Raw genomic sequence first — 27,951 nt, forward strand, 5'->3', positions numbered from 1 at the left:
ATACATCACAGAGACCACCAGCAGGGTTCAATGTGAGCAGTGAACAGGAATTGCTAGCTGGACATCAGCGTATTTATACAGTTTCGTTATAACGATGTCCAGCCTCTTACAAGTTAATCATGTACTGGGCTAGGGTTGCGCCAGGTTTGTTCCTAATTTACATATCTCGTGCATGCGGTTTTACCTTTTAATACATTTACTAACAAGCACTATTATTTTCTGGGTTTAACTTTACACTCTTTACACATTGCTTTAATGCAGGTCAAACAGATGTTTTGCATAACATGGTAACAGTGTTATTGTTCTTATATACTTGTAGGATAACATCACCGATTCAAGTAATCCCCTGATCCTGAGGTCAACAAAGGACAAGGTCTACATCACCCTAACATGTAGCCTGCAGGCAGGTTGGACATGAACTCTCCTACAGAGGTTGAAAAGGTTAAGTTAGAACAAGAGAATACAGGTCGGCCATTTTAGGCCACGGGGTGACTTTGTGCGAATAACTAAAATGGCGGCTTTGACCTAAAATGGAGGCTCGATTAACTTAAGGTTACGACCTTGTAATGCGGATTTTCTCGCAGTGCGACTGGGCATAGGCCATCATATACAATGAGGACGAAACAATACTATATCAATTTTAACACTAGTCTGATGCAGAGCTCTGTTTCAGGAACACTGTAATGTGTGATGCACAGCTCTCCTTTTGGGAACACTGCACTGGTATGATGCACAGCTCTAGTTTGGGAACACTGCAGTGGTGTGGTGCACAGATCTGTTTCAGGAACGCTGTAAAATGTGATCATGCACAGCTCTGTTTTGGAACACTGTATTGGTGCGATGCACAGCTCTGTTTTCGGAAGACTGCAGTATTGTGATGCTCAGCTGTTTTTCTGGAACACTGTAATGTGTAATGCACAGCTCTGTTTTGGGAACACTGTATTGGTGTGATGCACATCTCTGTTTTAGGAACCCTGCAGTGGTGTGATGCACAGCTGTGTTTCTGGAACACTATAATGTGTGATGCACAGCTCTGTTTTGGGAACACTGCAGTGGTTTCATGCACAGCTGTGTTTCTGGAACACTGTAATGTGTGATGCACAGCTCTGTTTTGGGAACACTGTATTGGTGTGATGCACAGCTCTGTTTTCGGAACACTGCAGTGGTGTGATGCATAGCTCTGTTTTCGGAACACTGTAATGTGTGATCCACAACTCTCCTTTTGGGAACACTGCACTGGTGTCATGAACCGCTCTGTTTCGGGAACACTGTAATGTGTGATGCACAGCTCTCCTTTTGGGAACACTGCACTAGTGTGATGCACAGCTGTGTTTCTTGAACACTATAATGTGTGATGCACAGCTCTGTTTTGGGAACACTGTATTGGTGTGATGCACAGTTCTGTTTTACTATATCAATTTTAACACTAGTGTGATGCAGAGCTCTGTTTCAGGAACACTGTAATGTGTGATGCACAGCTCTCCTTTTGGGAACACTGCACTGGTATGATGCACAGCTCTAGTTTGGGAACACTGCAGTGGTGTGGTGCACAGATCTGTTTCAGGAACGCTGTAAAATGTGATCATGCACAGCTCTGTTTTGGAACACTGTATTGGTGCGATGCACAGCTCTGTTTTCGGAAGACTGCAGTAGTGTGATGCTCAGCTGTTTTTCTGGAACACTGTAATGTGTAATGCACAGCTCTGTTTTTGGAACACTGTATTGGTGTGATGCACATCTCTGTTTTAGGAACCCTGCAGTGGTGTGATGCACAGCTGTGTTTCTGGAACACTATAATGTGTGATGCACAGCTCTGTTTTGAGAACACTGCAGTGGTTTCATGCACAGCTGTGTTTCTGGAACACTGTAATGTGTGATGCACAGCTCTGTTTTGGGAACACTGTATTGGTGTGATGCACAGCTCTGTTTTCGGAACACTGCAGTGGTGTGATGCATAGCTCTGTTTTCGGAACACTGTAATGTGTGATCCACAACTCTCCTTTTGGGAACACTGCACTGGTGTCATGAACCGCTCTGTTTCGGGAACACTGTAATGTGTGATGCACAGCTCTCCTTTTGGGAACACTGCACTAGTGTGATGCACAGCTGTGTTTCTTGAACACTATAATGTGTGATGCACAGCTCTGTTTTGGGAACACTGTATTAGTGTGATGCACAGTTCTGTTTTACTATATCAATTTTAACACTAGTGTGATGCAGAGCTCTGTTTCAGGAACACTGTAATGTGTGATGCACAGCTCTCCTTTTGGGAACACTGCACTGGTATGATGCACAGCTCTAGTTTGGGAACACTGCAGTGGTGTGGTGCACAGATCTGTTTCAGGAACGCTGTAAAATGTGATCATGCACAGCTCTGTTTTGGAACACTGTATTGGTGCGATGCACAGCTCTGTTTTCGGAAGACTGCAGTAGTGTGATGCTCAGGTGTTTTTCTGGAACACTGTAATGTGTAATGCACAGCTCTGTTTTGGGAACACTGTATTGGTGTGATGCACATCTCTGTTTTAGGAACCCTGCAGTGGTGTGATGCACAGCTGTGTTTCTGGAACACTATAATGTGTGATGCACAGCTCTGTTTTGGGAACACTGCAGTGGTTTCATGCACAGCTGTGTTTCTGGAACACTGTAATGTGTGATGCACAGCTCTGTTTTGGGAACACTGTATTGGTGTGATGCACAGCTCTGTTTTCGGAACACTGCAGTGGTGTGATGCATAGCTCTGTTTTCGGAACACTGTAATGTGTGATCCACAACTCTCCTTTTGGGAACACTGCACTGGTGTCATGAACCGCTCTGTTTCGGGAACACTGTAATGTGTGATGCACAGCTCTCCTTTTGGGAACACTGCACTAGTGTGATGCACAGCTGTGTTTCTTGAACACTATAATGTGTGATGCACAGCTCTGTTTTGGGAACACTGTATTGGTGTGATGCACAGTTCTGTTTTAGGAACACAGCAGTGGTGTGATGCACAGCTCTGTTTTGGGAATTCTGTAATGTGTGATCCACAACTCTCCTTTTGGGAACAATGCACTGGTGTCATGAACCGCTCTGTTTCGGGAACACTCTCATGTGTGATGCACATCTCTGTTTTTGGAACACTGCATTGGTGTGATGCATAGCTCTGTTTTTGGAACACTATTGGTGTGATGCACAGCTCTGTTTTGGGAGCACTGCATTGGTGCGATGCACAGCTCTGGTTTGGGAACACTGCAGTGGTGTGATGCACAGCTCTGCATCGGGAACACTGTAATGTGTGATCGTGCACAGCCCTGTTTTGGGAACATTCTGTTGGTGTAATGCGCAGCTCTGTTTTGGGAACACTGTATTGGTGTGATGCACAGCTCTATTTTGGGAACACTGCAGTGTTGTGATGCACAGCTGTGTTTTGGAACACTGTAATGTGTGATGCACAACTCTCCTTTTGGGAACCTTGCACTGGTGTGATGCACAGCTTTGCTTTGGGAACACTGTAATGTTTGATGCACAGCTGTGTTTCGGGCACACTGTATAGGTGTGATGCACAGCTCTGTTTTGGGAACACTGTATTGGTGTGATGCACAGCTCTGTTTTGGGAATATTACGGTGGTGTGATGCACAGTTCTGTCTCGGGAACACTGTAATGTGTGATTATGCACAGCTCTGTTTTGGGAACACTGTAATGTGTGATCATCCACAGCTCTGTTTTGGGAACACTGAATTGGTGTGATACACAGCTCTGTTTTTGTTAACACTGCAGTGGCGTGATGCACAGCTCTGTTTGTGGAACACTGCAAAGGGAGGACTGTGGCGTATGCCTCTTTGAGGGTCCAGTGACGTTGTAGGCCACGTGTTACAAGTTAATAAAAGGAGGTGGTAGGAGGCAAGTGGAAAGGGGCACCCGAGCAACCTCGGCTCCGTGTCTTTCTTGCTGGTGGGGAGGCCCTGCACTGGCCATGCCTCACCCCACAACAGACCTCCCTTGCTCGCACTCCCGCCTTAAGGGGGTCATGTTATGGCAGTCCTTGCCCTCCATAAACACACTCCTCTTGTCTCCCTGTAAAGGATGAAATGCAGGATCATCGAATTCCAAACTGGGACATTAGCTTCTTGGAGGATGCGATTCCTGAGGCGTGTGCAAACGTCACACATCTCTATTGTCATTAAAATAAAGAAAAAACAAAGCTGGAGACAAAGTAATGCACAGGGTAGCACAACAGAGTCGGAAATACAGGTGGCACGTGTCTCTCCTCTTTACGTGCTGTGATATGAACAGGCATTATGTAGTCATTAAGTAGGGTTACAATTGATCTAAATGGGAGAGGGTGAGAGGTCAAAGGCTGGAGGCAGCGAAAGTGAAAGGGCATGAGAGCCCTTTCACTTTCGCCTCCTTCGCAGCTCCCGGGAGATTCATCATAACGAGATCATGACCTATCATACATAATAATAGGGAAGATTCATCTCAGGAGGATAGCTCAGGGGCAACGTGCTCGCCTTGGAAGCAAGACAACATGGAGCAACACAGGCTCGATCCCGGGTCCGCGCTTGAAACCTCTGGGTATTCAGCTCGTTATAAATAACCCATCATATCATAACCTATCATACATAATAATAGGGAAGATTCATCTGGGGGGGATAGGTCAGCGGCAACGTGCTCGCATTGGAAGCAAGACAACACGGAGCAACACAGGTTTGATTCCTGGGTCCGCGCTTGGAAACCTATGGGTATTCAGCTCGCTATAAATAACCTATCAAATCATTGGATGTCTGGGCAGATTGTAAGCCCTGATCAAGAGCACTGAAAGTCTCTGCTTACATTTCTTTGTGTTGTGTGTTATCCTGGATGCCGCACCCCTTGCTTTCGAGGGTAATGTGTGTGTCCGAGCACACACTGATGAACGCTATTGTTTATCATTCCACCAGGCAAGAGGGGAAAGCCTTACAGTACACACTGGTTGCATGTGGCCCGCCCCTAAAGCCCTCATCTGCTTACTTCTGATGCTCCACTATTCATCCACTGATGCTCAGACCCCAAACTAGTCCCCACTAGCCCTCATGTACTTCTTGAAGCACTGACCTCGAGTCTTTACACACTGCTTCCAGTACAGTCCCCACACACTACCCCAGTAATCCTCAAAACCACGCCTGGTGTCACGCACTCAGCTTTAAACCTTGTACACATTCTTAAACACTGACCCCCAAACCCTGCATACTGCCACACACCCTCATGCTCAGACGTCACACACTGATCTCTAGGACCTACCCTCTGCTTCACTCACTCACACACTACCTCATGAACGACCTCCTTTGCTGTCTCATACACGGACTGTCAGACATTGCACACTATATCACCCCCTCACCTTCTGACCTCACTCTGACTCACATATTCACCATGCGACCTTGCATTGCCTCACTCTCTTATGCATGGAACTCAACCAACACCTCACTCACTTATAATGTGGCCTTGCACTCTGCCTCATCCATATACCTTTAGACCTCTCACACCACCTTACAACTCACCTTACACACTGTCTCACCCTTTAGACCACACACACTCACCCTCAGACTCACGGGCTGAGTAACATACTCACACTCAGACCTCACACACTATGTCAACCAGTGCCCAAAGATCTCACCCACTGCTTTCTCCACTCCCCTCCGAATCTGTCACCCGGCCTTATCGCACACTCAACCTCAGACGTTGCACATTGCCATAGACCTACATCCTCACCCTCAAACCTCAAATACTGCCTCAGGCTTAAACCTGGCCCTGCAACCTCAAACAATGAACCTCAGCCCTGCGTGTTGCCTCACACACTGCCAGAGCTCGGAGACACCGACCTTCTGAAGTCACACACTGATACTTAGAACTTTGACATTGCCTCACCCACTGAAACTTCAGACTTCTTATATGCGGACCTAGCTCAAGTGTAGTGGAGTGCTTTATAGGGTGTGGGTAGCCAGCGTGTGGGCTGGTATCTTTTATCAGAAAGGGCAGTAATATAAGTTATGTTCTTTGAGTCTGTCCATACATCCTGTTGTGTCCTCATCCATGTTTATGACCCTGTTTGAATGGGAGCTAAGTCCCATTTCTATTGTTGTTCTCTTGTTGTGGGCCGCGACCCACGGTAGGCAGGAAGAGGCGGGGTCACTGCCTCAGGCGCCAGTTTCGCTCCGATGATTAAAGAGATAAGAAGCTACTTGACCGGCTCCCGTGTCTTATTGTACCTGCGTCATTTAATCTGTTATATTGAGTTATTACTGCATGCAACGCTAGTCGGAACACAACAATGGCGTCGAGGATCTTCAACTGAGTTATCACGCTCATCCGAACCCACTAGACCGTGCTACAGTGAGGTGCAAGGGCCGCATCCGTGACCTCTGCACGGTGAACTTCAAGGACTTCAGCCACGGAGAAAACGCTCAGTGTCACGCAAACGCTGCCAGAGAAATCGCTCCCCACAGACGACTCAGGCTGCGCTGATCTCCAAGGAGAGGCATACTCAGACAACATCGTGATTACAACCATGTCGGAAGATACCACAGACAGCAGTACTCAAAGCCCCCAGACCAGCTCCACCCCAAGGCCTACCAGCAACAGAGAGGAAGGTACCTCTGAATCACTTCAAATGCAAGCCGTGCCACACTTCGACATGTCTGACACGAACAGCCTGGCTCCCAGATGGGCCAGATGGCTAAAAGAACTACAGATATACATCGACGCCTCTGGGGTGAGGGAGAAACGGCGTCTAAGAGCCATCCTGCTGCATTCATTGGGCCCTACGGTACGTGACATAGTATTTGAAATGCCTGACTCTAGCACTGACTCATTCCAAGGCATTATTGACTCATTGAATACATATTTTGCACCGTTAAGAAACGTCGACTATGAGAGACACATATTTCATACGACCATACAAGATAAAAGTGAAAGCATGGATAATTTCGTCATGGGATTGAGGAAAAGAGCCAAATACTGCGACTTTGACAGATACTCTACAGAGGAGGCCCTCAAATCGCAAGCCATTGCTGGGTGCGGATCCCCCGAATTCCGCAAGAAACTACATGCTTGTCCACCCACCACCGTTGTCGAAGATGCACGAGCTAGTGACAAGGTGAGCAAGGACAAAATGAAAACCTACTTCGACCAGAAGAGACAAACCAAACCATGCCAGATTCAAGTAGGAGATGTGGTATTGGTACGACAGGAAAAACACCAAGAGCACTCCTGCCTTCAGACCGGAACCCCTGACAGTCACCCACACAAGCGGGTCCATGATAACGGCAGCAAGCCCGCACAGAACTGTCACGAGGAACTCCTCGTTCTTCAAAGTATTCGAAGGAAATTCACCTCGTGAAACCTCAACCGCCACAGCCACAGACGAATCCTCAGATCCAGAATCTGAATACAGAGTGGAACATCAGGATGCCAATGACAGCGACACCCAGATGGACAGATCAGTGACACTGAGGCGAAGCCCCTCAAAACGGACAGTACGCAGACCAACCAGGTGGATAGAATAAATGAGCTAAGTTCTCTCTTAAGTGAGGGAGAGATGTTGTGTCCTCATCCATGTTTATGACCCTGTTTGAATGGGAGCTAAGTCCCATTTCTATTGTTGTTCTCTTGTTGTGGGCTGCGCCCCACGGTAGGCAGGAAGCCAGTTTCACACCGATGATTAAAGAGATAAGAAGCTACTTGACCGGCTCACGTGTCTTATTGTATCTGCGTCATTTAATCTGTTATATTGAGTTATTACTGCATGCAACGCTAGTCGGAACACAACACATCCATTGCCATTATTCCTTGGTCAGGGCTTGCTGAAAAACGCACTTCTTGAGAGATTTGTGAAATGATTTGTGGGGTCATTCCGAGCCTATACCAAGAGCGAGCTCCAGAGGGTGGGTGCATGACAAGAGAAGGATTGTTTGCGGGTCCTCTCTTTGCGGATGACCTGAGCTGGCGTGCTACTCGTGATTGCTCGTGACTGCTTTGTAGATGATACATGCAGTCTTGAACAGCATCCTGGCTTGGAGTGGAAGACAATGTAGTTCGTGTAGGATGGGGGTGATTCGGGACCTTTCTGTGCGCATCTGTAATAAGAAGTGCTGTAGCGTGGTGGACTGTGCATCTGTAATAAGACGTGCTGTAGCGTGGTGGACTGTGCATCTGTAATAAGACGTGCTGCAGCGTGGTGGACTGTGCATCTGTAATAAGACTTGCTGTAGCGTGGTGGACAGCTTTTAGGTGAGCCAAGTGAGTGGCTGGGAGCCCCATTAGAAGCTCACTTCACGCACTATCTTAAACAACATTTCAAACACTGACCCTCAGACCTTGCACACATCCTCATGTACAACCTTTCTCGTCAAGGCGATGTGTTCTTTTTTCCTGTACATCTCATCAGCCCCCAAGAAAAATAGTCACAACATCCAGCGCCGGCCAATGGGCCAGCTCTCGCCAGATCCGAGATCCGGCATCACATGCCTAGCAGAAAGTGCAGGGAGTGCAGGAAGTGCAGAAAGTGCAGAAAGTGCAGGAAGTGCAGAAAGTGCAGGGAGTGCAGGAAGTGCAGGAAGTGCAGAAAGTGCAGGAAGTTCAGAAAGTGCAGAAAGTGCAGAAAGTGCACTGTGCGCACAAAACAGTCCTATTTGCAAAACACACTAATCACGGAGCCCCCAGCTTCGTGGGCTCGGTGATCGTTTCCTTTCCCAAAAGAATTCTGTAGTTCGGGATGTCAAAATACATTTGAACGTGGACGGAACATACTGTGATGGTTTGAAAAGTACACAATCTATAATAAGGTACGCGTACTATGGTTTGTGTAGTTTTCAAGCAATAAAAGAAATTGCGTCATGTTTAAAATATTATTTTGAATATTTCCTTTGATCGGAGTTCAAATGGCAGCCGCCCCCTCCTCCAAACTCCCCCCCCCCACTCCAACCCCCCAGCCCTTGTGGGATCCCCCTCCCCATTCTTTCCATTTCCACCACTAGCAACATCAGAGCAGTTTATATTAGAGACCCCCTCGGGCCAATGGCAGTTGCTCTCTGGCAGTGGCTAAAAATAGACCGCACTGGCGCCCAGCTCCAGAGCAGGCACCCGAGGCACCCACGTGGGCGTCGTGGTTCAAAGAGCGGCGGCCCTGCTTCTGTGTAAGGCATCGCTCCCCGTGAGAACCAGCGTAACGTTTCTTTACCCACTAGCCTGGGAGAAAATTACCTCCGGCCATTTGCAGAACAGACCTGGGAACATTATATCTCGGCTGTGGTGCGGGCTCTCTCTCTCTCCTGAGAAACCTCCCCCGCACAGTATTGGAGCGCCTGGAGGCAGGCCTTGTTTTGATGTGCCCGTGGAAACGCTTGTGCAACAGGATGTACTTTTATCGCTTGCAGTTACCCCATATGCATCGATTCCACTCGCTTGGGATTACCTGGTAGCACGTGCATGAACCTGTAGCCATGTCACCGCATTTGTGCCATTGATTTGATGGTGTTTCAATTAAATTCAGGGATTGATATTCTGTGAAAATGACATAAATAATTAGGAATTCTCGAACATTTTCTTCTATTAATTATGGAGAAACGATTAACGTAGTTTTACGACTGTTGACATTAAAATCTGCCATTTAATAGAAGAATTAGTGTCACAAGTCTCTCCCCTTCTCACCTGTTTTTCCTTGCTTGTGACTTTCTTGGGTGACCTCTTCTGCATGGACCGGGACTTATATAGACCCTTGTTCTGGTCTTCGGGTTCCAGCGTGAGGATAGCAGTCCTGCCGAGGAGGCGTTCAGATGTCCAGGAGCCAGGAACCATGAAGGAAAACAATGTCCGAGCTCGGCGGCATGGAACGGCGTGACCCGAGCGCGGTGAGGATCCAGGAAGAAAACTCGAAGGTAGGTCCGAGCAAGGAAAGGGAAAGGAAGAAGTGTCAAGGAATCGGGAATCAGGACTCGGCAGGAAACCCCGAGCTGACTCCGGCATCAAACGTCAGGCTACACAGAGCGGTAGCGTTGAGACGCGCTGAGATACGGGGGCATGTCAGCTTTGTAGAATGTTGAACGTAGCGCGTAAAGGCTGGCAAACTGCGTTCCGCACTGCACGGCCATGTTGGTAGGATTACGGAAATCAGTCTTCTATGGGTCAGGGACCATGAAGTCCAGAATGGATGCAAGCGGTGGTTCATGACAGTATGCCTCCTCTGAAGCCCAGCTCCTCCGGGTTTGCCTGGATGGATGAGATGGTATCTTCGTATCAGCCGGGGGGCATTCATGTTTGAAACGGGCTCCCAAGTGCGATCCCTGGGAGGATACCCTTTCCACTCGACCAAATACTGTAGTTGACCACGTTGTTACCTAGAGTCACAAATTCTGGAGACCTCATATTCGAGTTGATCATCAACAATCACTGGAGTAGATCTTGGAGCAGTTCGAGAGGGCTGAACAAATGGTTTCAACAGAGAAGTATGCAAGACTGTCCTTATCACCTATTGAATAGGATGGCCCAGGCCTTCTTTTGGAGTCTGCATATTGTTTAACATCTCTTTGGGCCTTTTCTAGGTGTTCCTTTGCTTCTTTGTGTACATTGATTAGTGTTTCAATCCATGAGTCAACCGCAGGAACTGGGGTAGGATGTGGGGGAATGGATGGTAGAACTGAAGGATGAAATCCTTGACTACAGAAGAAAGGACTGGTCTTGATAGGAGAATGATCCAAATTGTTGTATGCAAATTCGGCCACAGGTATTAAGAGTGACCAATCATCCTGGACCTTGGTCGCGAAGCAACAGAGATACTGTTCCAGGGTTTGGTTTACTCGTTCGGTAGCTCCATTGGTCTGTGGATGATATCATGAAGACAATGCACGTTGAATTCCTAAAATACGACATAGCTGTTTCCAGAACTGGGATATGTACTGGGGTCCTCTGTCAGAAATGATTTTGGAAGGTAGTCCATGAAGCCGGAAAATGTGTTCTAGAAAAATCCCAGCAAGTTCAGATGAGGATGGCAGTTTGTATATAGGAGTAAAATGAGCCATATGTGTGAATAAATCAATGGTAACCATTATTGTTGTGTAGCCTCTGGAAGAAGGTAATTCCATGATAAAATACGTGGCAATGATTTCCCAGGGTCTTGTTGGTAGAGCTGGTTGGTGTAGGAGACCTGCGGGTCTTTTATTGTCATGTTTGTTCTGATTGCAGACTGCACAAGTTTGGACATGGGTCTGGACATCATCCTTCATCCTTGGCCACCAAAACTGCCTTTGTATAAGATGGAGGGTGTTGGTGATGCCACGGTGTCCTGAATGGAGAGTATCATGGCATAGGCTTGTGATCTTTTGTCTTAATCCAGGTGTAGGGATGACCAGTCGATTGTCCTTGAATAGATATCCATCTCTAGTCTTGAGATTCCACCGATTGTTTCTCTGAAACTCCTTCCAGGGTTCAGAGGACTGAGTCTGTACTCGAATATCCTCCAGGAGAATAATTGCTTGAGCAACAAATATGGTGTTGGGAAACATCTTAGGAAGGCTTTGGTCCTCAAGGGGTTTGTAATCAAGACGTCTGGATAAGGCATCGGCGATAATGTTATGTGTCCCAGGAAAATGATGGATTTGAAGTTGGTATTGGGAAAAAAAGAAGGCCCAACAGGCTTGGTGACTGTTTCTACATTCCAGGGATTGTAGGACTTGAAGATTCAGATGGTCCGTATGGACTTGTACCGGATGTTTGGCTCCCAGAAGGAGATGACGCCAATCAGTGAAGGCTTGACGAATAGCTAACAATTCCTTCTCCAGGACTGAATAATGGGTTTCACTGGGAGTCAAGGTATGGGAGAGATAAGCAATGGGGTGCTCTAACTTGTCACCAAGTTCTTGTTTCAGGACTGTCCCGATGGCGTAGTTGGAGTCATCGGTTTCAACAATGAAGGGTCGGTCAGTGTCGGGTTGAGCTAGGATGGGAGCCTGTTGAACTCTGACTTCAACCGTTGAAATGCCGAATCTTGGGCTGAGGTCCACTGAAAGGGGGTATCTTTCTTTAATAATGAGACAATGGGGTACACAATCTTGGAAAATGCGGGTATAAATTTCCTATAGAAATTAGCAAGCCCCAGGAAGGATTGAATTTGTTTAACAGTGGTTGGAACAGGGCAAGATAAAATGGAGTCAACCTTGGATGAGTCCATTCCAATCCCTTTTGGGCTAAGAACGAATCCGAGATAGTGAACAGTTGATACACGGAAAAGACATTTCTCGGGTTTGGCCAGGAGCTTATGTTCTCGTGAACGTTGTAAGACCGCCCTTACGTGCTCTTCATGTTTCAGATGGGCCTTGGAGTAGATCAGTATGTCATCTAAGTATACGATAACGAAGAGGAACAACATATCAGAAAAGACCCGGTCCATGAAACGTTGGAAAATTGCAGGGGCATTAGCAAGTCCAAAGGGCATGACCAAGTATTCAAAATTACCAAAGGGTGTTATAAAGGCTGTTTTCCATTCATCACCTTCCTTTATACGAATAAGATGGTAAGCACCCGTGAGATCTAATTTCGTGAAGATGACTGCACCTCTAACTGCTTCCAGGACATCCGAGATGAGAGGCAATGGGTAACGGTCCTTGAGAGTGCATTGGTTAAGGCCACGGTAATCCAAACATGGCCTAAGCTCCTTGAAATCCTTCTTAGGGACGAAGAAGACGGAAGCGCTCACTGGGGACTTGGATGGTTGAATAGTTCCATTTTCAAGTTGGGGTCCAGGTATTTCCGGAGGGCTCTTTTTTCAGGTTCTGACAGAATAAACATTTTTCCGAAGGGAATCACAGCTAAAGGTTCAGTGTCAATGACACAATCCTCAGGTCTGTGGGGTTGTAGAGCTTGAACAATTGCTGTTGGGAATACATCTGTGTATGCCTGGTAGGCCCTGGGAATCCGGATAACGTTAGAGAGGGTGACCGGGATCTGCTAAGTTTCTTGAGAGTCTTCAGAAGAACTTGGTAAAGTGTTTGGGGACAAACAGTGGGACATACAATATTCTGAACCAGGAAATAAGGAGCCTGCTGCCCAGTTGATGTAGGGGTTGTGCTTCTGTAACCAGGGCATGCCTAGAACCATGCGATAGTGGACAGATCTTATGATATGAAATTTAATCCTCTCTTGGTGGCGGTTTATAGAAAGAAGAAGCTCCTTGGTTTGAAGGGTTATGGGTCCTGAAGATAGGGGTCTCCCGTCGATAGCTTCAACAGGTTGCATAGTCTCTCGTATTTCACATGGAATGTGGTGAGTAGTGACCCAATCATGATCTATGAATATGCCCATGGCTCTGCAGTCCACTAATGCCAGGATAGGGTAGGATTCTTTTTTAGAAGGCGATAGGAAAGCCTGTAGAATCACAAGATTATTTTGTCCAGGAGAGATCAAGGAAGGAATTGATGTGGAGCAGACATCTCTCTCCCGAAACTGTGCCCCATCTAGGTTCAGGAGCTGGCGTTCCCCAAACGCCGTGGAGGAGCAATAGGGCACTCTCTCACGAGATGTTTATCGGAGGCGCAATACATGCACAGACCAGTGTGAATCCGGCGCATCCTTTCTTGTGGAGTAATGGGTTCACAGAAGGCCCCCAGTTGCATGGGTTTTGGATCCGGGCTTGGAGAAGCTGCTGGCTCTGGTCTGTATGGATGGTCTGTTGGAGCCTTTTGGGATGTTGTCTTGGACTTTCTTTTCTCTGCCTTTCTTTCCTGGATTCGAAAGTCGATTTGTAGGGAAAGGTCCGTAAGGGCCTGGAAGGAGCTTGGACGAGCTACTCTGGCTAACTCGTCCTTTATTTCCTCGTTTAGGCCTCTTTGGAAGAGGGTGAAGCTGGCTTCTTGTGACCAATCAGCCTCTTTCACAAGTTGTTTAAAGCAGGTCACATAGGTAAGCATATCCTGGGATCCTTGTTGAAATTCTAGTAATCATTCTTGAATGCTGTAAACAAGCTCTGGACGGTCAAACATGGCTTTCAGGGCTTCCACGAACCCATCATAATCATCCAGGAGGGCATCGCCCGAATTGACTAAGGGGGTTGCCCAGGTCAAGGCGTTACCAGTGAGGTGTGAGATCATAAACCCCACCTTTGCTCTTGGGGTGGAAAAGTAGTAGGGCTTGAAGCTGAAATGCACCAAACATGAATCAAGGAAGGCACGAAGGTTCTTTGAAGAGCCATCATATTTGTCCACTACTCCTCCCAATAAGACACTTTCTTTAGCTGCTGAGTCACGAGACAAGACAAGCTGCTTTAAAGCAGCATTCTCTGCCTTAAGGTTCTGGACTTCAGTGGTTAATTCCTGCATACCTCACATGAGGTCTTGAACCGTGGCTTAAATCTCTGTATTCATATTGTTTTTTAGTCGTCTCAATCTGTCACAAGTCTCTCCCCTCCTCACCTGTTTTTGCTTGCTTGTGACCTTCTTGGGTGATCTCTTCCGCATCGACCGGGACTTATATAAACCTGTGTGCTGGTCTTCGGGTTCCAGCGTGAGGATAGCAGTCCTGCCGAGGAGGCGTTCAGATGTCCAGAAGCCAGGAACCAGGAAGGAAAACAATGTCAGAGCTTAGAGGCACGGAACGCCGTGACGCGAGCACGGGCGAGGATCCAGGAAGAAAACTCGAAGGTAGGTCCGAGAAAGGGAAGGGAAAGGAAGAAGTGTCAAGGAATCGGGAATAAGGACTCGGCAGGCATCAAACGCCGGGCTACAGAGAGCCATAGCGTTGAGATGTGCAGAGCCGTGGTGGCGTGTCAGCTTTGTAAAATGTTGAACATAGCACGTAAAGACAGGCAAGCTGCATACCGCACTGCACGGCCATGTTGGTAGGATTACGGAATTCAGTCTTCTATGGGTCAGGGACCATGAAGTCCAGAATGGACGCAAGCGGTGGTTCATGACAATTAGATACGGATTCAAGGCAATAAGAATTTCAGATTTGGTGAAAATATTCCCGCCTCCTTTTCCCTGTCTTATAGTTGTTACCTATCGTGCTTGGTAATGCCAGTTAGGTTCATGTTTTGTCCATTAGAAGTCTTGGCATCAAGTGACCGTGAGGAATTCGACCATATGCACGGGGAGAGTGCTCTCGCTGTGGTTTTTTGATTTTTTTGATAAATGAAAATGAATGATGGGAGACCAACCTCAGAGAAATGTGTGAGGCTATTCCGCACACATTGCATCTACTTCCCGCACGAAACGCATAGTCATGTGTACTTCAGGAAGACACAGCTTACAGGTGCCATTTTCCCCTGTCATATTCAGCTGCAATGTGACAGCCACAGGTACGTCAACGCATCTCAAGAAGGGGGAAGGCACACCTTCCTCCAACCATGGGCAGTCTAATTTAAATATCAAAGGCTCCATGGATCTGAATCCCTTTTGTCTAATCCGGCTGGTGGCAGTGCATACTAATGAGAGATAATTTGGGCAAGCCTGCTGAGGGGGCATGGTTGCCGGACAGACAACAGTAAGGCAGGGCTAATACCCCTTTGGTATACAATGTGAAGCTAGTTCCCACCTCTCTGTATGAAGGGCAGTGGATGGCCTGTCTAGGTCCAGCATTTACTGCAGGTGTCCCTTCCGAGCAGACCCCTTTCAGAGGGACAGAGGATATGATTTAGGGAAGACAGGAAGTCGGCTCCCATCTCAAACTTCAAGGGAGACCTGCACTTTAATCAAGAGTCAGAGGGCTCGGTTAAGCAGAGAGACACTTTGATCTACAACAGACAGGAAGATGGGTGGGAATTAGGTATATGTTGTCACCCCTTGTCTGTCTGTTGCAGAGCACTCTGGTCCTGACTTCATGCATAACAGAAGAGTGTTGGTGGGCACCCAGGATGGGTTCATTAAGGTGGGTTTAGCCTATATCAATCACTGGGGGTACATTTGGCTTTAAGAGAGGGCTGAACCCCTCACTTGACAGATCATCCGATGACTTTGAAAGGAGTAAGAAGAAGTACTCATTTGGACCCAGGCTGATGGTACATCCTACCTTATAGCTTCTGCCAGTGAAGGAAGGCCCGGAGTTCCAAGAAGGAAGCAATAGCCCCCCCTAAACATCTTGCAGGAAACATAGGGAGATACCAGACTCAGAGAACCCGTCCAGCAGCTCCAGAACTGGTACCCATCCAGCACACAGCATGCCCTGCTAGGTTCTGCCAGAAAGCTTCCTAGGTGGGAAGTGCTGGCGAGCCTCTGGACAAAGGATAAGGCCGTTGCCTGCAATGACTCTCCTGATCTTTAGCCCCTCCACCTTGAAACGACGATACAAGCCCTGCAAAGAAACTAGGAGTGCTACATTTTTGAGACGGTCGAGTGCTCAAACTGCATCCGGCTGCACCGCTGACTGTTGTCATGCCTCAGTCATTAGAGCCTTTCCGAGACACCTCGACCAGCATTCCAGATCCGCCAACAAGCACAGAGACAAATATTCTTGGCCCTGAGCCGCTGCGCCGGCCAGCCTGCAGATGTCCGTCCAGCCTGGTTTACCGATCTGCCTGCCGCCTGATACTCCCAGCTGTCTCACACCACTAACTCTGTCTCAAGGGCTGCAAAGCGCCCTGGAACCGACTTGACGCAGTCGAGCACCAAGAACTTCTTTCGCACCAGGTACATTGTGATTCTGCCCCCCCTGGTCCTTCTCTGAAGGCCCCCTAGAGACAGTTACGACCCTTTGCCCCCTTGGTGCTGGAACCGAATATCCTTGAACAGTAAGACTGATTACTTTACTAACTACCTTCCTGTCAGTATCCAGAATGCATCCCTTTCCTTCATGAAACTGTCTGTCCTCTGTGTTCCTTCACAGGCTGGGTCATATTGGTAGTGAGCTAGAACTGTCTGTTGTGGCAATAATGAAGTAGATATTTGTATACAACCATGACTGGATAACCCCTTTTATCATTGGATAATATTGTATTTTCGCTGGTTGCAACTAATCAACGATCCAGAACCTTGCAGAGATAAGTCTGCCGTTCCGTCTATGCTGCCAAAATTGGACAAGGAGGTTTATAATTCACTTATATTCCAATCTGTTCAGATCCCTTCTGGTTTACTAGCGCTGTGGCGCTGATCAATGGTTTAGAAACTGATATTCATCCCTTGTCGACGGGTGCCCCGGAAGTTGATTTATCACAGGGGGGCTAATTAGTGTAACATTGAATTGCCTTCCCTGAGAAGCCAGGTTTCTGGCAGAGTGCATGTAAGTCATGTGCAAGGACAAACAGCATGATTTCAGTGGAGTGCTTCACAGCTCCATCAAAGCATGCTGTACAGTAACATTACAAGATTCCACTCCACCAATGTAGCTTTCAAGCACATTCCCAATTCTTGTGGAACCATGACAGCATTTGGGTAGTGAAGTATGCAGCGGACATGGGAAATGTATGAACAAGTAGTTGTATTGATAATCCAGATCTTCATAAAGCCCGCCAACGCACTCACAGATGGTTCTCACTCGGTCTCTCCCCGCTGACTCTAGAATCCAACTTGAACCCACACCTTCTACCCATGGCAACAATCACCATGCACCTAGCACACTACACACCTCCCCCTACTCACAGAAAACAAAAAAAAAACAGTGAAAACACATAACACGAAAGAAAAGTCAAGAGAACACACTACACACCGATGGGGTCAACTACAACCCATTCTCACAAAGGCCTACTACATAGTCTTTAAACTTCGTAGGTTGCCTCACTTGTCCGACTGACCTTCTGACCCATTCTCCATGACCTCTGTCCACTCTGGAGAATTTCATGGTCCTCCCCAAAACCGTTCACCTTCAGAATCCTATTCAAGGACCAGGCCTTCCATCATCCATCATAACCGAATTGTGGAAAGACCTTTTTACCTTGAAAGGCGCTGACCACTTCAAAAGCCTCCCACTCAGAGGCACAGGCAGCTTAATTCTTACCACATCACCTTGTATGTTACACTTCTTGACAGCTATTCCCTCATCATACCTGGTCTTGTTGGAAATCTGCCTCTCCCTGGCACATGACCTGGCTTCCTCCACACTCTGCCATGTCCACCTCGCCCTTTTCATCCACAGCAGACACAACTTACAATTGGGTTTTCTTCTCATGCTCAGTTTAAAGGGTGACTTCCCTGTTGACTGATGCACTGAGAAGCGATGGCCCTCAATTCTGTTCATCGCAAATTTCTCCCAATCCTCAACATTGGCCCATGCCCACCTTGTGCGGTCCTTTGTCACCTTATTAAAGCTTTCAGGTACCCCATTGCCTTGGGGGTGACAGATTGCTGTGAATGTATGCTCAATATCATTCTAAGTCAGGTACTCACTCATCTCTTTGGATCTAGACTGGACCCCATTATCCGAAACCTCTTCAAACGGATACCCCTCATGCTTGAACACTTGTTACATGAAGTCAATAACTTATTTTGTGGTTATGCACTGGGTGATTTTCTCCTTAACCCACTGCAACAAAAGGTCAATCAACACAATGCAATATTTGTGTATTCCTTTGCTGAAAATTGGTCCCACGATGTCAATAACCACCTCTTCACAAGGCACCCGAGGCACCGGGACCAAACGTTTCTCGCTCAAGATACACGACACACAGATTCTCACAACCCTTTCTACTACCCAGTCGCACCTTGGCCACCAATACTCTGCACGTACTGCTTGTTTAGTTTCTGTAATGCCCTGATGACCTTCATGGGCAACTGTATTCTTTTTCTCACCGCACACAGACGTATGATCCTGCCTCCTCTCATCACATACTCTCCCTTCACTTGCAACTCATCTCTCACTATCCGCAAACCTTCTAACTCTGTTCCTACAACATTATTCTTCATGACCAACCCATTTTCCTCCAGTTCACGCCTGACCTTGCTAAGTAAAACATCCATGCTCATGTTGTTAGACCGCTCTTACTTTGAGACAATTTCTTGTTTAATGCTTAAAACACATTCTTCCTCACTCTTTGAATTCTCATCTCCTTCACACATGGCCAAACGTGATGAAAACCACTGGAATATTTTTCTTCCCAGGTACGTATTCGACATCAAATCGATATTCTTGCAGTGTCACCACCATCCATCTTATTCTTGACGACCCTCTGTCTATCCCTTTCATTTGCAGAGTCTCTCTCAGTGGATTATCATCTCTTCGTACAGTAAGACTGGAGCCCCGCAGGAAATATCTAAATCTTTCAACAGACCACTTAATCGCCAACAGCTCTTTTTCAGAAGTAGTTTAGTTCTGCACCCTTAAGTAAACAGATCGCAAAAGCTATGGCATGCTCCCCATTCCCTTCCATTTGTACGAAAGCAACCCGCAATCCTGTGTTGTTGGCTACTGTAGAAATGATGGTCTTCCCGCCCACCTTAAAGTTCTTTAGAGAAGGTGTACATTCCAATGCTAATTTAATATTCTTGAACTCCTCAGCAAACAGCACAGTCCATTCATACGGGGCTCGATTCTTAAGGAGCAGCCACAGAGTTACTGTTTTTTCAGCAAAATTAGGTATACATTTTGAGTATTACTTGCCCATGCCCAGAAAATAATGTGGTTTTGCCACACTTTTCCTGTTATCAAACAACCTCATCTTCGCGCCATCTCCATTTGCCGACACTCTATGATGCAAGTATTCGATTTCTATCCGACCGAATGTGCACTCATCCGTACTCAGTGTCAGGCCCCTTTTTGACAGCATCCTCCTCACCTTGTTCAGTCTCTGATCACGTGTTTGTTATTCAGACCCAAACCCTAGTATATTGTCCTGGAACCATATCACCCTTTCTTTGTCCTTGAATAAATCATGCACGATTCTCTGAAAAACAGATGCTGTTGACACCAGCCCAAACTGCATTGTTACAAACTGGAAAAGACTTCTGGTGTTATAAAGGCTATAAAGGCCATCAGCTCCTTTGACTCTTGATGTAGTGTTATCTGGTGAGACACTTACATAAGATCAAGGGACGACATCAGCCATGCCTCCCTAAGGGGGCCAGAGTTTATGTTATATTGGGGAGGGGATGATGATCCGGTATAACGTATCGATTGAGAGCACAAAAGTCTATGCAGAGCCTCAGCTTGTTATTGGGCTTTGCTACCACAACTAGAGGTGACACCCATTCCGAAGATTAAATTCTCCGAATTATGCCATCTTGCCCCAATTGTAGTAGTTCTTCCTTCACCTGATCTCTTATGGCCATAGGAATGGACATGATCTTATGGACACCATGCCTCGGTCCATGCACCAGACAGATATTGTGTACAAAGCCATTCAAACAGCTTACCTTCTCATTGAACAATTGGGAGTGCAATCCTTCACCATCCCAAAGTAGCACACATTCTTCATCATTGGGATCCAATTTAATTTTTGACTTCTTCTGTTGCAGCCAACTTAGTAAGAGAACTGATCCTAATCAGTGACATATACTTTTCCCGATTCTGTTCTCCCTTTGAATTGGAAGCTTCCTTTAAACCAACCCAATGCATTGATGTTGGCACCTCCATATGCTCCAGGTTTTATATCAACTTCCATTAAAGGCCTGTTTGGAAATATCTTGTCAAATATTATCTTTGGAATGAGGGTGTATTCTGAACCTGAATCTATCATCATCCCGACCTGACAACTATCGATTGTTATTAGATCCTTGGGTCATCTAGTTCCTCATCTTCTTCGCCATCCACTGCGAAAACGACTTCTTCTGAGTGATTATACCATTCAGCTATCATGTTTATGGTGTGAAATTTGCGGCATTTTGACATATGCCCCTTTCTTTTGCACCTGGTGCATTTTACTTCTAGGACTAGACAGGAAGGGCTGTTGCTGAAATGGACTACAGAACTGCACCGATAACACCTTTTCAGGGAGCAGGTAATTCTAGATGATTGTGATTTGGTAGTGGCACTTGTAGCTTTCGGTCACGTGGACAGCTTGCTGGTCGAGACTGCCTCAACATCTTAATTTTCCCCTTCAGGTTCCTTGTCATGTTACACTTTTTTCTCTAGAACCTTCGCGCATTTGTCACCAAATTGAAGTATACAGAGGACAGGGGAAATAATGAAAAAGTAGGTTTCTTCGTAATCCAGATCTTCATAAAGTCCACCAGCACAGTCACGGACGGTCCTTCACTCCGTCTGCTCGCTTAATCTTGCCCAACTCACTCTAGAATCCAACTTAACCCACATATTCTACCAATGACAACAATCACCATGCACTAGGTACACTACACATCATATCAGGGTACCTACCTTGATGATTTCCGGTAACATACCGTAACAGTACCCTTTGACCATCCTAACAGTATCCTTTGAGTATCCTAACAGTATGCTAGCAGTATCCTAACAGTATCCCAGCAGTATCCTAGCAGTACACTCATTGTGCGGTGCCCTGCAGCGTAGATCAAGCCAGGCTCCAGGCACAAAGACTACTGTGGGCAACTTGATCAATCAAGACATCGGCTTTAGTCCTCCTTCCAGACATCAGAGCTTGTACGGGGCGCGGAGGGGAGAACTGCCGCGCGCGGGAAATGGCGCCTCCGCTGAAGGAAGTTGATAGCACAGGGTGACTGATTAAGTAGCATGGACTAGTTGAGGCACAAGAAGTTGCACCAGTGTGTTGACGGACACCAGGTTGGAGTAGGAAGTCTCGGTGATGCATTTCACCCGGAGTCTGTAACTTGAATGTGAGGGGTACAGGCAATGAACAGCTGTACTGGGGCATTCGAGCCGGGGCTTCACACAGTTGCCAGCTAGCGGACATGAGGCTCCTCAATACATATGCTGAATATACCAGGCGCATGCGGCGTAAACTGGTATTGGATGCCAATGGTGGGGTATTTGAAACGGCGGTTGGCATATGATAGAAGCACCTCGGTGTGCCAGGGTTCACCTTCACAGTGGTGACTCGGCAATGATAATTAAACATTAACAGGTGTTGAACTTCGATATTGGCCATTTCGGTGGGGTTCGGCTTTTGACCCCGGCAACTGGATGTGCAAGGCTGAGTCACACAGATGATGGCTCGTGAGGCTATCGCAGGCGTGACAGCATTGCCAGTAACTGTGACTGAGGGTCTGCAGTTAGCATGTAACATGACCTGGCGTGCCAGGACACCATTGGCATAAGGTGGCAGTACTCCTGGCCAATGGTGATTCTGCCAAACATCCTCCTGTCATATTATGACTCAACCCATGGCATATCAAGGCAGCACCTGAATGTAATTATAGTTGGAACTTAAAAGAGACACACTATTTGTTATTTTCTCAACCATGCGCGCATTCCAGTTCTTCTGGAATACTTGTGATGTAATCAAAGGCAGAGGTCTTATGGTGACGCTGCCTGCGAATTCATCGGGGTCAATGAACACGTGACATTGCGTCCCACGGGGCGAACAGGTGTGCAATGGCAGTGCTGCTTCCCTTGGGGCGAACAGGTGTGCACTGTCACTGCTGCTTCCCTTGGGATGAACAGGTGTGCAATGGCACTGCTGCTTCCCTTGGGGCCAACAGGCGTGCAAGGTCACTGCTGCTTCCCACGGGGTGAACAGGCGTGCAAGGTCACTGCTGCTTCCCACGGGGTGAACAGGTGTGCACTGTCACTGCTGCTTCCCTTGGGATGAACAGGCGTGAAATGTCACTGCGGCTTCCCTTGGGGCGAACAGGTGCGCACTGTCACTGCTGCTTCCCTTGGGATGAACAGGCGTGCAATGTCACTGCTGCTTCCCTTGGGACGAACAGGTGTGTAAAGTCACTGCTGCATCCCACGGGGGTTGGGGGATAGGGGACAGGTGTGCAATGTCAGTGCTGCTTCCCACGGGGGGAGAACTATTGTGCAATGTCACTGCTGCATCCCACGGGGCAAACAGGCGTGCAATGTCACTCCTGCTGCCTACGCGGGGGGTGGGGGGACAGGTGTGCAATGTCACCGCTGCTTCCCACGGGGCAAACAGGTGTGCAATGTCACTGCTGCTTCCCACAGGGCAAACAGGTGTGCAATGTCACTGATGCTTCCCACGGGGTGAACAGGTGTGCAATGTCACTGCTGCTTCCCACGGTGCGAACAGGTGTGCAATGTCACTCCTGCTGCCTACGCGGGGGGTGGGGGGACAGGTGTGCAATGTCACCGCTGCTTCCCACGGGGCAAACAGGCGTGCAATGTCACTGCTGCTTCCCACGGGGGTTGGGGGATAGGGGACAGGTGTGCAATGTCACCGCTGCTTCCCACGGTGCGAACAGGTGTGCAATGCCACTGCTGCTTCCCACAGGGCAAACAGGTGTGCAATGTCACTGATGCTTCCCACGGGGTGAACAGGTGTGCAATGTCACTGCTGCTTCCCACGGTGCGAACAGGTGTGCAATGTCACTGCTGCTGCCTGCGGGGGGTGGGGGGACAGGTGTGCAATGTCACTGCTGCTTCCCACCGGGGGGAACAGGTGTGCGATGTCACTGCTGCTTCCCACGGGGTGAACAGGCGTGCAATGTCACTGCTGCTTCCCGGGGGGGGGGGGAGGGCAGGCGTGCAATGTCACTGCTTCTTCCCACGTGGCGTACAGGCGTGCAATGTCACTGCTGCTTCCCACAGGGGGGAACATGTGTGCAATGTCACTGCTACTACACCACGGGGCGAACAGATGTGCAATGTCACTGCTGCTTCCCACAGGGGGGGGGAGGTGTGCAATGTCACTGCTGCTTCCCACGGGGTGAACAGATGTGCAATGTCAGTGCTGCTTCCCACAGGAGGGAACAGGTGTGCAATGTCAGTGCTGCATCCCTTGGGGCGAACAGGCGTGCAATGTCAGTGCTGCTTCCCACCGAGGGGAACAGGTGTGCAAAGTCACTGCTGCTTCCCACAGGGCGAACACGTGTCAATGGCCCTCATTACGACCCTGGCGGAAAGTGACTGACCTGACCGCCATAGCGTAAATAGCGTTTCCGCCATTGCACGACGGAGCAAAGTGCGTCTAATTCCGACCCATCGGGCACGAGCACTACGCCATGGCGGAAGTGCAAAGTCCGCGATGGCGGAAATGTCCCCAAAACGGCCCTCACCGCCGCCGTACGGCGCCCTAGGTGCAATTCCGCCACCCATCATAGCGGTCACCGTACGGTGACCGGAAATATACGGAAACGGAAGTAAAAACATGGTCCCGGAACGGGAAACAGCACGCCGTACACCTATAAAAACACTATTTCCACACAACCATTAAAAATACTACCCTGAGACTCATCCCAACCCGTCATCCACCCTAGTGAAACCAATAAAAATGGGAAAAGTAGCGAAAAAAGCGTGCGACCGCAAGCGGCAGGTCCACTTCTCCCGTGAGGAACTCACCGTGCTCACAGAGACCCTCCAGGAGAATGCTGCCGTCGTCTTCTCGACGCAAATGACCAGGACGGCACTTGCGAACAAGAAGGCCATATGGGCCCTGGTGGCACAGCGGTAAGTGCGGTGGGGACCGCACCCCGCAACCCACAGCAATGCAGAAAGCGATGGGACGACCTGCGGATACGCGTACGGAGCATACTATCCGCCAACCGTAACATTGCCACAGCTACCGGGGGATGATCGGAATCACCCATCAAGTTGACCCCCTGGGAAGAAATCTGTGCCTCCACCATTGGAATGGAGAGTATAGAGGGAGTCGGAGGGATGGAGAAAGGAGTGCAGACATCCGAAGAATCAGGTAGGTGGGCCAAATAAAACAATGCTAAATCCACAATGTCCAATCATGTGAAGCACCACGTGTCCACATAGTGCAACAGAAACACATGTCCAGGAGAACGTCCACATACATAGGCCTGATAGCGCACTTTAAAAGTCACATTAAATACATAAATAATTAAAAATCCTAAAAACACCCTCTACACGTGCAGCAGGCACACCCTAACTGCAGGCTGCAAAACAACTGCATCCTCAATCCACACAAAAATGAAACCACCTCCAAGGCCCCAACCCAAATCACCCTCAGGTACCACCCCAATGCATGTGATACATTGCCATTCCAATTTCCACAGACCCATTAATAACGCTCGCCCTCCTTTACTCCACCACAGGGTCCGATTCAAACGACGAGCTCCACGACACCCCTACCAGCACACATGCAAAGAGGGCCAAGACCAACGGCCAAAGACTCTCCACCTCAGCTGCACGGATCAAGACACGGCAGCAGCACAAATCAAGTGGCAGCACACAGGAGGGAACATCAACAGGCACCCCAGCAGCCAGCATGCCCACAACAGCACCACCACAGGTCCCCCCAATGGATGCCACAGAAGGCACTGCTTCTGGTGGCAGCAGCACCATAGGTGACACTGCATTAATGGCAGCATGCTCCGACACAGAAAACGGGGATGTCGATCTAGGATCCATCCATGACCTGTCTCAATCCCCCTGTTTGTTCCATCCCGTACACCATGAGGATACCACGCAGGGGCACCCACAAGACGACGACTGGCCATCCCCCACAAGCCCTGTGGCAAGGCAACATGAGGTGACCAGCCCCTCTGTGACCCCACCGCAAATGGCCATGGCCCAGCAGAGGCAACAGTCCCTCGACAGGTGATCGTGCAACAGCAGCAACTGGCCACGCTCCTCAAGGACCATGCTGATGAATGTGGGGGTACTAAGGCAGCCATAGAAACATCAACTGAGACACTTAGGGCAGAAATGGAGAGAAGCACAGAGACACTAAGGGCACAAGTGGAGAGAAGCACCGAGAGCCTGAGAGTACAAATGGAGAGAAGCACCGAGAGCCTGAGGGGGGAACTGCGTGCGACGTCCAAAGACGTATGTGCTGAACTTGCCGCTGTGCGCCGTGTGCTCACTGAGCTCTCACAAACCCTTAGGGACATGCATGGACGTGAGCAGGCAGAGACATCATCCGTTGCAAGTTCCGTCCAGGGCAGCCCCCAAAGTAGATCTGGGAGGAACCTGCGCTCCACAGGCAGGGGTGCCCCTGATACCCGGAGAGGGGGCTTGCAATAGCGACTGCCCACTGACAATGAGCATCTTTGGACACTGGTGTTCGGGGGGGAGGTAGGAGGGTGGAGGGGGTGTGTTGGGCTCACTTGGGTGGCGGGTCGATGGGGTGTGTAACATAATTTCACATATGCCATAAACAATGCACGATCATCCAATGAGATGTGTGGACATTGATCTTTGTGTACGAGGCCATAATAGGCGTACAGTCCATATTGTGCATGTTCCAGACACACAGAGTGCCACAAGTCCTGTGTCCATGTATCAGCCACCAGGCGTGAGTGCTAGAAGCATGCATCTATGATATGCTGACGAATGTCACGGCCCTCCTGTGCCTCGCAGACTCCTTGAGGTGCTGCCACATCCCCACCCTCATCATGACCATCTTCAGGTGCTTGCAGTTCTGCGTCAGGGGGCATGGGCACATTTCTACGTACGCACATGTTGTGTAGCATGACACATGCCATGACCATCTTTGCAACCTTCTCATGGCGGTACAGGAGTGCCCCGCCAGACCTGCTGAGGCAGCGGAAACGAGTCTTCAGTATGCCGAATGCGTGTTCTATGACTACACGGGTACGTGAGTGGGCATGGTTGTAGTCCTCCTCATGCTGGTCCTGTGGGTTCCGGAGTGGTGTAAGGAGCCATCTCTTCAGTGGATACCCGGCATCACCTGTATGTGGACAATAAAGGATGTTTGTGGAATGACATTGCTACGTACGCACCCCCCCCCCTTCCTGCCAGGTCATTGCCGCATCACATACCCCACATTATCATGCTTGAAATGAGACTCACCGAGTAGCCAGGATCTGTTCCCTGCGTGTCGCTCCATGTAGCGTGGTATTGTAGAGTTCCTCAAGACCATAGAATCATGGGTTGATCCAGGAAATCGTGCACAACAATGTGTAATGATCCTGTTGGAGTCACACACCATTTGTACATTCAGAGAATGAAATTGTTTTCGGTTGCGGTACTGGTCCTCCATGGCATGTGGGACGACCAATTCCACATGGGTGCAGTCGATGGCACCAATGCAACCCGGTATGCCGGCAAGTGCATGGAATCCCACTTTTGTGTTCGTAATTTCCTGCTCCAAGCGTGGTAGAGAGATGTAGTCGTCTGCGTGCCTCAGGAGGGCATCGAGCACTTGCAATAGTGTCCGTGAGAACAGTGGCTGTGAAATGCCATGCAACTGTCCGACTGTGTGCTGGTAGGTGCCTGTGGCCAGGAAGTGAAGTACAGACACCACCTTCAGTAGGGGTGGGATGGCGGTTGGGCTATCTATCATGCTGACAAGGTCAGCCTGTGTCATGTCCACAATGGCGGTTATGGTGTCCCGGTCCAAACGGTAGAGGGTGTGGATCTGCTCATCAGTGAGGTTGAACGGATGTGCTCGGAGGCGTGGGATTGCGGGTTGCCTGCGTGGTGGTAGTGGCTGTGCTGGCGGCCCTTGCTGGCCCTGCCTTGCCCTCCTCCTCCTCCTGCGTCTCCTCTGTGCGGCCGGTTGTTGTTGTAGTTGGTGTTCGTCTTCTTCTTGAAGTTGGAGTACTTGCAGTGCTATCAGGTCCCCCAGGGCCAACATCGCTAGTCCTGCCGGTAGCATTTCGGAGTGGGTGTGGTTGTGGGAGGGGGTTGGGTGTGCAAATTATGTGTTTTCAGGCTGTATTGCCTCCACCTGTGGTGATTCATTCCACCTGTGCAAGCTGCTATCCCCTTTGGGCGAGCATGTCCCGCACACAACGCTGCAATTCGACGAATGGCATCTTGCTATTACAATCATGTATTTGTTCCCGATGGCAGTGAAATATTGGTTCATATGTTCATTCTGCTATGGTCCCATTGTTTCACATACTATCTTTGCAGTCGCGAACAAAGTTGTGAAGGGTCAGTGGAATGTAGTACTCGATTAACGGTGGACCCTCATGCAGCACTGTACCGAGGTTCACCGACGGGCGGGGCGTCCCATTTGTGAGTGAAGC

Source organism: Ambystoma mexicanum, chromosome 2p, assembly GCF_040938575.1.
Source record: "Ambystoma mexicanum isolate Mex_15411 chromosome 2p, UKY_AmexF1_1, whole genome shotgun sequence".
Taxonomy (NCBI): domain Eukaryota; kingdom Metazoa; phylum Chordata; class Amphibia; order Caudata; family Ambystomatidae; genus Ambystoma; species Ambystoma mexicanum.